Source organism: Petromyzon marinus, unplaced genomic scaffold (genome assembly GCF_048934315.1).
Source record: "Petromyzon marinus isolate PM22_M1 ecotype Great Lakes invasive population unplaced genomic scaffold, UKy_Petmar_22M1.pri1.0 PM_G_Scaffold_206, whole genome shotgun sequence".
NCBI classification, from domain to species: Eukaryota; Metazoa; Chordata; class Hyperoartia; order Petromyzontiformes; family Petromyzontidae; genus Petromyzon; species Petromyzon marinus.
In genome coordinates, this window is record NW_027422769.1 from 122,389 (window position 1) to 134,920 (window position 12,532).

Consider the following 12,532-nt stretch of genomic DNA (forward strand, 5'->3'; position numbering starts at 1 on the left):
GGCAACATTAATGTTGAAGATGCGAGGGCTTACAGGAATATTTATGACATTTGCCCTCTCATTGCGTGCCATGACAGTGCTGTTTGCACAGTCACACATAGTCACTGTAAGATGTTTTTCTCGGTCGTGTTTTTGTATTTTTGCTTGTTGTGGTTGCACCCGATTCAAGAGCCGAATGGCTCACGGGACTATAACCAAAATAAATCAAACTGAAAATCAAAAAACTGAAACCGCGTGATGAATTTGGGAAAGTTTTTCACTGCATCTCCAAATATATATAAAAGGCAAAGTTGTGATTGTGTGTGTTGTCTGTTCAAAATGTTTAGCGTACTTCCCGACATGCAACAAACTGGAAATTTGCCATGTGGGTACTTTCCAGACCGTACACCATACAAACATTATACAAATACACTTTTGTGTTGTTTTAAGGGGAGGGGGGGAGGTCAATAATGTATAGATTTTTTGCACGGCAAGTGAGCTGTGACGTCACATCTGTCACGTGACCCTCGCACTTGGAAGCGTCACGCATTGTAGTGTAGCGGTTAGCGTTGTCTGTGTGTGTGTCTGTGTGTGTCTGTGTGTGTGTCTGTGTGTGTGTTTGTGTGTGTGTGTCTGTGTGTGTGTGTGTCTGTGTGTGTGTGTGTCTGTGTGTGTGTTTGTGTCTGTGTGTTTGTGTCTGTGTGTGTCTGTGTGTGTGTCTGTGTGTGTGTGTCTGTCTGTGTGTGTCTGTGTGTGTGTCTGTCTGTGTGTGTCTGTGTGTGTGTCTGTGTGTATCTGTGTGTGTGTGTGTGGAAGCGTAACGCATTGTAGTGTAGCGGTTAGCGCTACGCTGCGCTACGAACCCGGCGACCCGAGTTCGATTCCCACTCACGGCCACCACCGGTGATGATTATTTGAACTGCTTCTGGGCCTCCCCTAGGTCGACTCAGCCTCAAACGAGTAACTGTTGTGGTGTGAACATCGCCACTGGGGAGACAAAGGCGGCCGGACGTGGTGGATCCAAGTCCCGGGCGAAGCCGGGTAGTACAGCTAGTCATGAATACATGAATGAATATAGACGTGTAAGTCACGTGTGACTGTATATATTAATTCCTCCATGGCTCGATACTGACGTGTCGATGGTGTGGATATTCTTATTTTCTGTCTGCAGCTGATGCTGGTCTGATGGAGCAAATGCACTCAGCACAGCAGCTCGGTACGACAAGTCAACAATGTGACCAGTGTGCATACGGCACGGATCGGACTGGAAATTTGACACAGCACCAGAGAACTCGCGCAGGAGAGAAACCCTTCAAGTGCACTGTGTGTGACAAGGCATTTTCAGATTCCTCGACTCTTAAAAAACACCAGAGAACACACACGGGAGAGAAACCCTTCAAGTGCACTGTGTGTGGGAAGGCATTTTCACAGTCATCTGCTCTTAAAATTCACCAGAGAACACACACGGGAGAGAAACCCTTCAAGTGCAGTGTGTGTGGGAAGACATTTTCAGATTCATCTGCTCTTAAAACACACCAGAGAACACACACGGGAGAGAAACCTTTCATGTGCAGTGTGTGTGGGAAGGCATTTTCAGATTCATCTACTCTTAAAAAACACCAGAGAACACACACGGGAGAGAAACCCTTCAAGTGCAGTGTGTGTGGGAAGGCATTTTCAGATTCATTTGCTCTTAAAACACACCAGAGAACACACACGGGAGAGAAACTCTTCAAGTGCAGTGTGTGTGCGAAGGCATTTTCAGATTCATCTCATCTTCAAAGACACCAGAGAACACACACGGGAGTGAAACCCTTCAAGTGCAGTGTGTGTGGGAAGACTTTTTCAGATTCATCTACTCTTAAAACACACCAGAGAACACACACGGGAGAGAAACGCTTCAAGTGCAGTGTGTGGGAGGACATTTTCAGATTCATCTACTCTTAAAAAACACCAGAGAACACACACGGGAGAGAAACCCTTCAGGTGCAGTGTGTGTCGGAAGACATTTTCAGGTTCATTTGCTCTTAAAACACACCAGAGAACACACACGGGAGAGAAACCCTTCAAGTGCAGTGTGTGTGTGAAGGCATTTTCACGGTCATCTGCTCTTAAAACACACCAGAGAACACACACGGGAGAGAAACCCTTCTTGTGCAGTGTGTGTGGGAAGACATTTTCTGATTCATCTGCTCTTAAAACACACCAGAGAACACACACGGGAGAGAAACCCTTCAAGTGCAGTGTTTGTGGGAAGACATTTTCACGGTCATCTGCTCTTAAAAAACACCAGAGAACACACACGGGAGAGAAACCTTTCAAGTGCACTGTGTGTGTGAAGGCATTTTCACAGTCATCTGCTCTTAAAACACACCAGAAAACACACACGGGAGAGAAACCCTTCAAGTGCAGTGTGTGTGGGAAGGCATTTTCACAGTCATCTGGTCTTAAATCACACCAGAGAACACACACGGGAGAGAAACCCTTCAAGTGCAGTGTGTGTGGGAAGGCGTTTGCACGTTCATCTGCTCTTGTAACACACCAGAGAACACACACGGGAGTGAAACCCTTCAAGTGCACTGTGTGTGGGAAGGCATTTTCACAGTCCTCACATCTTCAAGTACACCAGAGAACACACAGGAGAGAAACCCTTTAAGACACTGTGTCTGGGAAGGCATTTGCATGGCCATCAGTTCTTCAGACCCTCCAGAGAACACACACAGGAGAGAAACCCTTCAAGTGCACTGTGTGTGGGAAGGCATTTCCACGTTCATCTGCTCTTGTAACACACCAGAGAACATACACGGGAGTGAAACCCTTCAGGTGCACGATGTGTCGGAAGGCGTTTGCACATTCATCTACTCTTGTAGAACACCAGAGAACACACACGGGAGAGAAACCCTTCAAGTGCAGTGTGTGTGGGAAGGCATTTTCACAGTCAACTGTTCTTAAAAAACACCAGAGAACACACAGGAGAGAAACCATTCAAGTGCACTGTGTGTGGGAAGGCATTTTCACTGTCATCTGTTCTTAAAAAACACCAGAGAATACACACTGGAGAGAAACTCTTCAGGTGCATTTTGTGTGGGATGATGTTTGCACAGTCATCAAATCTTCAAGTACACGAGAGAACACACACGGGAGAGAAACCCTTCAAGTGCACTCTGTGCGGGAAGGCGTTTTCACAGTCACCACATCTTAAAGTACACCAGAGAACACACACGGGAGAGAAACCCTTCAGGTGCAGTGTGTGTGGGAAGGCATTTTCACGGTCATCTGTTGTTAAAAAACACCAGAGTACACACATTGGAGAGAAACCCTTGAGGTACACTGTGCAGAAAGGCATTTTCACAATCACCACATCTTAAAGTACACCAGAGAACTCACATGGGAGAGAAACCCTTCAGGTGCGCTCTGCAGGAAGGCGTTTACACATTCATAAAATCTTCAAGTACACCAGAGAACACGGAAGCATCAGAAGATCTGCAAGGAGTGGAGTCTGAAATCAGCTTGTGAAAGTCAAAGTGCCACAATAAGCCCATCCCTCATGAAACAAGAACCGGAAGAAAATCCCAGCTTGGACACTTTTAAAGGTATCAAGGTGAAATATGAAGAGGTGATGGTGAAGAGGGAAGAAGTGATGGTGAATAGCGAAGAAGTGAAGGTGAAATGTGAAGATGAAGATTCAACTCCAAAATGGGACCTTCACATTGTAAAGCAGGAGGAGAATTCTGACTGTGAGTCAGAGTGAGGCAACTCCCAGCAGTTTGTGGAAGTGGAGGTATGGGTGGACTTGCTCCTAGACAATACAAAGTCAAGTGGAGACCCGATAGATGTGTAAGCCAGAGACGATGTCGCTACAATAGATGCACCTTTGTCACAGGCCTTTAATGACAAGAATGTGAAGTTGAACACTCAGCTACTAGGTTCATCCTGCAGAGTAAGAGCGGCCAGTCTTTGTGGGCCCGTGGGTTGGGTAGATCTCTAACCAGGTGCAAGAGCCAATAAGCTTCCAATCATTCACTATGTTATAATAATTGCATTTACATGGTGCTTGCTTAACCGCCTCAGCACCTCGGAGTTTTGTGTCGTACCTCGTCTGAAACACTCGAAGAGCATCCCCAAGTAGCAGCTGCCTCTGTGTGGCACAAGGTGGTGGCCCTGCACCAGCCTGCATGTGGACAAGAGCCTGTCAGTAGGGGACGATGATTGATGTGTCATCTCAGTTGTGTAGTTTGTAGGTAATGTTTAGAATTTGCTACATTTTCACTCAGACGCCAGCATGCAATGGCCTCGTTTTGAATGACAATAGCATGTTTTACATACACTGTGAAGCAGAATGTGCAACTTTTTTTTAAAGCTTCTTGTCAAGACGATGTAATGTGATGCAGTATATTTCACTGCAGTAATCCAATTTTGTTAATATGCCTGTCAATAATTTAGAATGTATACTTGTCTGGTTTTGTGCATTCTTGTAACATTTGATCTATAATGGTCAAACATTGAATAAGTGATGTAAGGACAAAGTGTGTGTGTGTTTGGAAATAACCTGTACAGAGAACTCAGGTGAGACCCGTTGTTCTTGTGATACAGGTCAAACAGTGTTTTTGTGTTCCACGAAGCGTCTGCCTCTGGAGCTCATTGTCTTTGAAATAGGGAGCACGCTCGGATCATTCATCAGTTACAAATCATACCACTTGAAAGTTACACGTATAGGAGGAGGTACATTCTCTACAACACGAATTATAGTTTTGTCTTACGTGTTGATGTAGATTTTGTCTAACTGGGATTAGAAATGCTCCTTGCTGATTCACGTCTGGATGTTCGTACCTATCGGTTGAAGCAAACCCCACTGCTGTTGTTGAGACGCTGTACACCAATAATGGTCCAACACATTGACGGCCTTCAGGCCAGGAAAGTCACAACATTTGCACACGATGGACGCATTCACGCAAGTACCCCATGCTCCGTTTTGAAGTTTTAAAATGAAACATCTTTGCATTGTGTTGTGTTTTGATTTAGATTATTTTCTTCATTAAAAGTAAATTTTACATCTGGAAGACTTCGTTGAAAAGGACATTTCGTGTGAATGTTCTCTCGTCGTTAAGTAGACGATGGCCTTGCCGGGGGTTCGGTTCGATGCGGACTTTCACCTGTTTGGGATTGCGGGATCGAGATGAGGCGACACGGAGCTGCTGGCCGTCTGCAGATCGATTCCAACGTAATCGAACGTCTGTCCCTGCGCGTCCGTCGTTCGCATGCAGGGGGCGGGTGTAGGTTTACACCGCCCCCTGCAGGAATACGACGGAAAGTGCAGCGTTAATCACGGATAAAGTTGTGCACTTATTTTTTAAATATTATTCTTTTATAAGGTGATGTTGATATCGAAAACTGACACATAGCTGGCATGCCATAAATATGAAATTAACTCTGCTTATTCGAATCAATGTATTCATATATGTTGATGAACTGTTTTCAAGCAGATTTTGTGTCTCTAACGGCAACTACAGGGACCACGTTATTGTTTAAAAAAGTCTTTGATTATAACTATAATTGCCTACAATTCGTCATGTGTAGCTTCTTTAGACTATAATTTATTCACTACCCAAATTGTATTTACTTGAAAACATAGAGCTGATATTTATTCTTGGTTATTTCGGTAAAGTCACGTAGAAGGGAAACAAAATAACAAAAATATAAAACAATTAAATTCTCACGACGTTTCGACTGCAACACAAGCAATCATCATCAGGTGTCACACACAGGCACACACACAGAGACTCAGGCACACACAGAGATACAGGCACAGTGTGTACACACACAGTGTACACACACAGTGTACACACAGTGTACACACACACAATGTAGACAGTGTATACACACAGTGTACACACACAGAGTACACACACACAGTGTATACACACAGTGTGTATACACATAGTGTACACACACACAGTGTATACACATAGTGTACACACAGAAACAGTGTGTACACAAAGAAACAGTGTGTACACACAGTAATGTCCACGTTGTAGTTGCTGAGCTCACGCACGCAAGGGGTCTCTGTTCAAGAGATGGAGCAATGGAAAATGAATCTAAATCAACTTAAACTCCATTCCCGCTCTGTGACGTCACCACTCAACATGACATCGCTGTGAAACGCCAGGGGGAGGTGTGCCTCGCTAGTGACGTCATGTCACCAAGGTATTCACCCCACCCCCGTCCACCGCGCCCTTGAGCGTGACGTCACCTCTGGTTGGTCACTGCCGATATCTGTTCTGGTACAATCCTTATTTGGGCAAAGCTACGCCCAGTGACTGGTGGCTCATTAACATAATGTTTTCGTGAAAGCCGCCGCGAGTTTATTGGGACGGGTTCAGCACCCACGCCCCCATTCCTCGACATATGGCCCGGGCTCATTAACATAATTTATTCAGTTACGGAGCCGCTCGTGGGAGAGGAGTGTCTTGTACCCCGGACGTGACGTCATGTCACCTGCAGCTGCCGCGTGACGTCACGAAGTAACAGGAAGCGATCGCTTCGCTCTTGCATTGAAATCCGAGTTGAGAAATTATTATCGTGTTGGTGGTCGTGGTTGTGGTGGTGGTGGTTGTTGTGGTTGTTGTTGTTTACCAAGGTAGAGCCTCTCTCTCTCGTAGGGATGTCAGTTGAGTAGCAGCGAGCATGGGAATCGATGTCCAGGTTGGAACTTTACAACGCGGGGCCTAGCCACGTGGGGCCTTGCCTCCTGCCCTCGCCTGATTGCATTCACTTTAATGATCTCGCTTAAGTTTTATTTGTCTTCACCCGGCTCGCTACTTTGTAACTTTGTTTTATTGTCAATATTCACGCAGTTTTTATTTTCTTTTGTTAGCAGGCCAAGCCCGCTTGAGCTGCTATACCGCTGTTATCAGAAGCGACCTGCCCACAACAACACAAGGTGAGGCTTTGTCAACGTGTGTGAATGTTTTGACTTAAAACTTTGGTGACCGCAGGAATTAATATTCTTGGTTCTTTCGGTAAAGTCACGTAGATAGAAAATAAAATGAAAATAACAGATAATTATCTTTTTTTAAATGAAGCAAAACACCCCACAACGTTTCTATGGCAACATTAATGTTGAAGGTGCGAGGGCTTACAGGAATGTTTATGACATTTGCCCTCTCATTGCGTGCCATGACAGTGCTGTTTGCACAGTCACACATAGTCACTGTAAGATGATTTTCTTGGTCGTGTTTTTGTTTTGTTGCTTGTTGTGGTTGCACCCGATTCAAGAGCCGAATGGCTCACGGGACTATAACCAAAATAAATCAAACTGAAAATCAAAAAACTGAAACCGTGTGATGAATTTGGGAAAGTTTTTCACTGCATCTCCAAATATATATAAAAGGCAAAGTTGTGATTGCGTCCGTCTGTTCAAAATGTTTAGCGTACTTCCTGACATGCAACAAACTGGAAATTTTGCCATGTGGGTACTTTCCAGACTGTACACCATGCAAACATTATACAAATACACTTTTGTGTTTTTGTTGGGGGGGGGGAGCTCAATAATGTATAGATGTTTTGCACGGCAAGTGAGCTGTGACGTCAAATCTGTCACGTGACCCTCGCATGTGGAAGCGTAACGCATTGTAGTGTAGCGGTTAGCGTTGTCTGTGTGTGCGTCTGTGTGTGTGTGTCTGTGTGTGTGCGTCTGTGTGTGTGTGTGTCTGTGTGCGTGTCTGTGTGTGTGTGTGTCTGTGTGTGTGTGTCTGTGTGTGTGTGTCTGTGTGTGTGTGTGTGTGTCAGTGTGTGTCTGTGTGTGTAAGCATAACGCATTGTAGTGTATCGGTTAACGCTACGCCATGCTACGAACCCGGTGACCCGAGTTCGATTCCCGCTCATGGCCACCACCGGTGACGATTATTTGAACCGCTTCTGGGCCTCCCCTAGGTAGACTCAGCCTCAAACGAGTAACTGTCGTGGTGTGAACATCGCCACTGGGGAGACAAAGGCGGCCGGACGTGGTGGATCCAAGTCCCGGGCGAAGCCGGGTAGTACAGCTAGTCATGAATACATGAATGAATATAGACGTGTAAGTCACGTGTGACTGTATATATTCATTCCTCCATGGCTCGATACTGACGTGTAGATGGTGTGGATATTCTTATTTTCTGTCTGCAGCTGACGCTGGTCTGATGGAGCAAAGGCAGTCAGCACAGCAGCTCGGTACGACAAGTCAACATTGCGACCAGCGTGCATACAGCACGGATTGGACTGGAAATTTGACACAGCACCAGAGAACTCACACAGGAGAGAAACCCTTCAAGTGCAGAGTGTGTGACAAGGCATTTGCATGGCCATCAGTTCTTCAGACCCACCAGAGAACTCACACAGGAGTGAAACCCTTCAGGTGCAGTGTGTGTGGGAAGGCATTTTCACGGTCATCTGCTCTTAAAATACACCAGAGAACACACACGGGAGAGAAACCCTTCACGTGCACTGTGTGTGGGAAGGCATTTCCAGATTCATCTACTCTTAAAATACACCAGAGAACACACACGGGAGAGAAACCCTTCAAGTGCAGTGTGTGCGTGAAGGCGTTTGCACATTCATCTACTCTTGTAGTACACCAGAGGACACACACAGGAGAGAAACCCTTCAAGTGCACTCTGTGCGTGAAATCGTTTGTACGTTCATCTCTTCTTGTAGTACACCAGAGAACACACCCGGGAGAGAAACCCTTCAAGTGCAGTGTGTGTGGGAAGGCGTTTGCAGATTCATCAAATCTTCAAGTATACCAGAGAACACACAGGAGAGAAACCCTTCAGGTGCACTCCGTGCGGGAAGGCGTTTGCACAGCAACAACAACTTAAAGTACACCAGAGAACACAGAAGCATCAGAAGATCACAAGGAGCGGAGTCTGAAATCAGCTTGTGAAAGTCAAAGTGCCACCATGAGCCCATCCCTCATTAAACAAGAACCGGAAGAAAATCCCAGCTTGGACACTTTTAAAGGTATCGGGGTGAAACATGAAGAGGTGATGGTGAAATGTGAAGAAGTGAAGAGCAAAGGAGTGAAGGTGAAATGTGAAGATGAATATTCAACTCGAAAATGGGACCTTTACATCGACAGAGGCAACGTGAAGCAGGAGGAGAATTCTGACTGTGAGGCAGAGCGAGGCAACTCCCAGCAGTTTGTGGAAGTGGAGGTGTGGGTGGACTTCCTCCGAGGCAATACAAAGTCAAATGGTGACCCGGTAAATGTGTAAACTTTGCGTTTTAATAATTGTGTTTTTTTTATTTTATTTTGGGCACCTTTATAATACATGCCACAGGACCCGCACGAGCTTAATCCGGCACTGTCCGGGATACCGTTCCAGTGCCCAACCAGGCTGCTGAAAACACCGCGGGTGGAGTTGAGGGTGATCGGTGGAGGGTGTGAAGGGGTTATCAATTCTAGATTTAAAGCTTTCGTGACTGCAAGGTGCTATTCGGTAAAGTCACCTGATGAAGGCCGCTTGTGTTGTGGCCGAAACGTCGTGATTTTTTGTTTTGTTTTTTACCTACGTGACTTTACCGAATAGAACCAAAGATTATGGTGTGAAGGGGGCGAGTGATGCTGATGGGCGGTGAGGTGGTCATCCGAGAGGATGCCCAGTGGGGAGACGAAGCAATGAAATCGCTCCACGTGTCAGGTGCTGGATGGATCACCGCACAGCGGCATCGTGGGAGGTGGCGACGGCACGGGGAGTCTCTACCCGCCAGTGGATTGACCGTGGCTGATGGTAACGATGACGATGATGGATGTTGCTCACTCAACTCTGCGACGTACGAAACGCCGAAGACGCACGGCGATGTGCGGGGTGTTCAGCGGCACGGTGGAGCCGATGGCCTCCTTGCAGCCGCTGTACAGTTGACGCACGACGTGGAGCAGGGAAGGGAGCACGCTGTCCACTATGTCCTCACTGTGGCTACTGCACAGCTGACCCATAGCCTGCAGTAGGGCAGGGAGCACGCTGTCCACTATATCCTGGCAGCTGCCGCTCAGCTGACCCATAGCCTGCAGTAGGGCAGGGAGCACGCTGTCCACAATGTCCTCACTGTGGCTACTGCACAGCTGACCAATAGCCTGCAGTAGGGCAGGGAGCACGCTGTCCACAATGTCCTCACTGTGGCTACTGCACAGCTGACCCATAGCCTGCACTAGGGCAGGGAGCACGCTGTCCACTATGTCCTCACTGTGGCTACTGCACAGCTGACCCGCAGCGTGCAGGAGAGGAGTCGGCGCGCTGTCCATGAGCCAAGACATCCCGGGGGGGCCAGGCTGGGCCGTCCCTCTCCTGTCCGTCTGCGTGGCCGCTGGTGAACATCGGTCCCCAGGTGGCGACCGCTGCCGGTGGAGAGACGTCCTTCACGAGTCCCGAGTAGTTGTTGATCGTGGTGGTGGTGGCGTTGGAGCCGTTGATGTTCGAACCCCCACGCCGAGATCCTCCGAGGAGTTCCACCACCGGCTGCGTGAGCAGCAAAACCACAGTGAGCACAGCCGTGAAGATCGCCACGCTGGTGGTGGTGGTGGCGAAGTTCTCCGCAGAGCTCGAAGTGGAGGAGCAGCGTGGGGCGAGGTGGTTGCCTCTCCCGGAGCCGACTCCACTCTGGTCGCTCCAATAGATGCACCTTTGTCACAGGCCTTTAATGACAAGAATGTGAAGTTGAACACTCAGCTCCTAGGTTAAACCTGCAGGGTAAGAGCGGCCAGTCTTTGTGGACCTGTGCGTTGGGTTAATCTCTAACCAGCAGCGAGAGCCAATAAGCTCCCAGGCATTCACTCGGTTTTAATAATTACATTCTAAATTTGAAGCTTTCGTGACTGCAAGGATCCATACTCTTTGGTTCTATTCGGTAAAGTCACGTAGGTAAAAAGATAAAATAACAAAAATCACGACGTTTCGGCCACAACACAAGTGGCCTTCATCATGACAGCACGGTCCCTTCACCTGATGAAGGCCACTTGTGTTTTGGCCGAAACGTCGTGATTTTTGTTATTCAATTATTCCACTTATATGGTGCTTGCTTAATCGCCTCTGGCAATTCGGAGTCTTGTATCGTCTCATACACACGAAGAGCATCCCCAAGAAGCAGCTGCCCCTGTGTGGTACAAGGTGGTGGCCCTGCACCGGCCTGCATGTGGACAAGAGCCTGTCAGTAGGGGGCGATGGTTGATGTGGCATCTTAGTTGTGGAGTTTGTAGGCAATGTTTCGAATTTGATAAATTTTGACCCAGACGCCAGCATGCAACGGCCTACTCGTTTTGAATGACGCAACAATAGTACGTTGTACATACACGGTTAAGCAGACGGTGCGTATTTTTTTAAAATAGCTTCTTGTTAATGCGATGTAACCTGATGCAGTATATTTCAGTGCAGTAATTCAATTTAGAATGAATACTTGTCTGATTGTGTGCATACATGTAAAATGTTGTCTATAAGGGTCAAACATTGAATAAGTGATGTTAGGACAAAGCGTGTGTGTGTGTTTGGAAGTAACCTGTACAGAGAACTCAGGTGAGACTCATTGTTCTTGTGATACAGGTCAAAGGGTATTTTTGTGTTTTCAGGAAGCATCTCCCTCTGCAGCAACTCATCGTCTTTGAAATAAGGAGCATACTCGGATCATTAATCAGTTACGTGGCACACCACTCAAAGGTTACACGTAGAGGAGGTTCATTCTCTGCAACACGAATTGTAGTTTTGTATTACGTGTTGACGTAGATTTTCTCGAACTAGGACATGAAATGCTCCTTGCTGATTCACGTCTGGATGTTCACGACCAAGAGTTGAAGCAAGCCTGACCGCCTGCGGCACCCCTCACAACCATTTGCGGCCTTGGGCCAGGAAAGTCACGAAAAAAATTGCACGCGAACGACGCCTCCACGCAAGCTCCCGATGCTCCGTCTTGAAGTTTGAAAATGAAACAGCTTTTAATTGTATTATGTTTTGAATTGTATAGTTGTATTTCTTCATTAAAAGCTTATTCATTGAAAACGACATTTCGTGTGAGTTTTCTCTCATCGTTAAGTAGACGATGGCCTTGCCGGGGGTTTGGTTCGATGCGGACTATCACCTGGTAGGGATCGCGGGATCGAGATAAGGCGACACGGAGCTGCTGGCCGTCTGCAGATCGATTCCAACGTAATCGAGCATCTGTCCCTGCGCCTCCGTCGTTGGTACAGGGGGTGCGTGTCTCCGTTGTGGAGTTTCTGGATAGTGTTACTGGAATTGACACAATTTTGACCGTGACACCAACATGCAATGTGCGTTGTGAGCGACAGTGGTTTGTTTTACATCTGCCGTTTAGCACACTGCGCATGTTGTGGTGAATGTTACTGGGGTAGCCAGGTGTGCCTGTCGGATTTTAACCTTGAACCTCTGCAATAAATAGAGAATGTGCTACCACATTCTTGGTTCTTTCGGTAAAGTCACGTAGATAGAAAACAAAAAAACAAGAAAATTGGAAAATAATAAATTGATGAAAAGATGCCCATTGGTCGACTGAGATGACTGTGCCCCCCACA

General features: G+C 46.9%; 1 long non-coding RNA gene across 2 annotated transcripts; it reads left to right on the top strand.

Moving 5' to 3' along the window:
• Positions 1-8,140: 8,140 nt before the first annotated feature.
• On the top strand, positions 8,141-12,007 carry LOC142912551 (uncharacterized). 2 transcript variants are annotated; one of them, XR_012934134.1, is made up of 2 exons: positions 8,141-8,187; positions 11,576-12,007. It is a non-coding gene; the product is annotated as an uncharacterized LOC142912551 (long non-coding RNA). The 2 variants fall into 2 exon arrangements; XR_012934133.1 differs by lacking the exon at positions 8,141-8,187 and adding an exon at positions 8,196-8,371.
• The last annotated feature ends 525 nt before the right edge of the window (positions 12,008-12,532 follow it).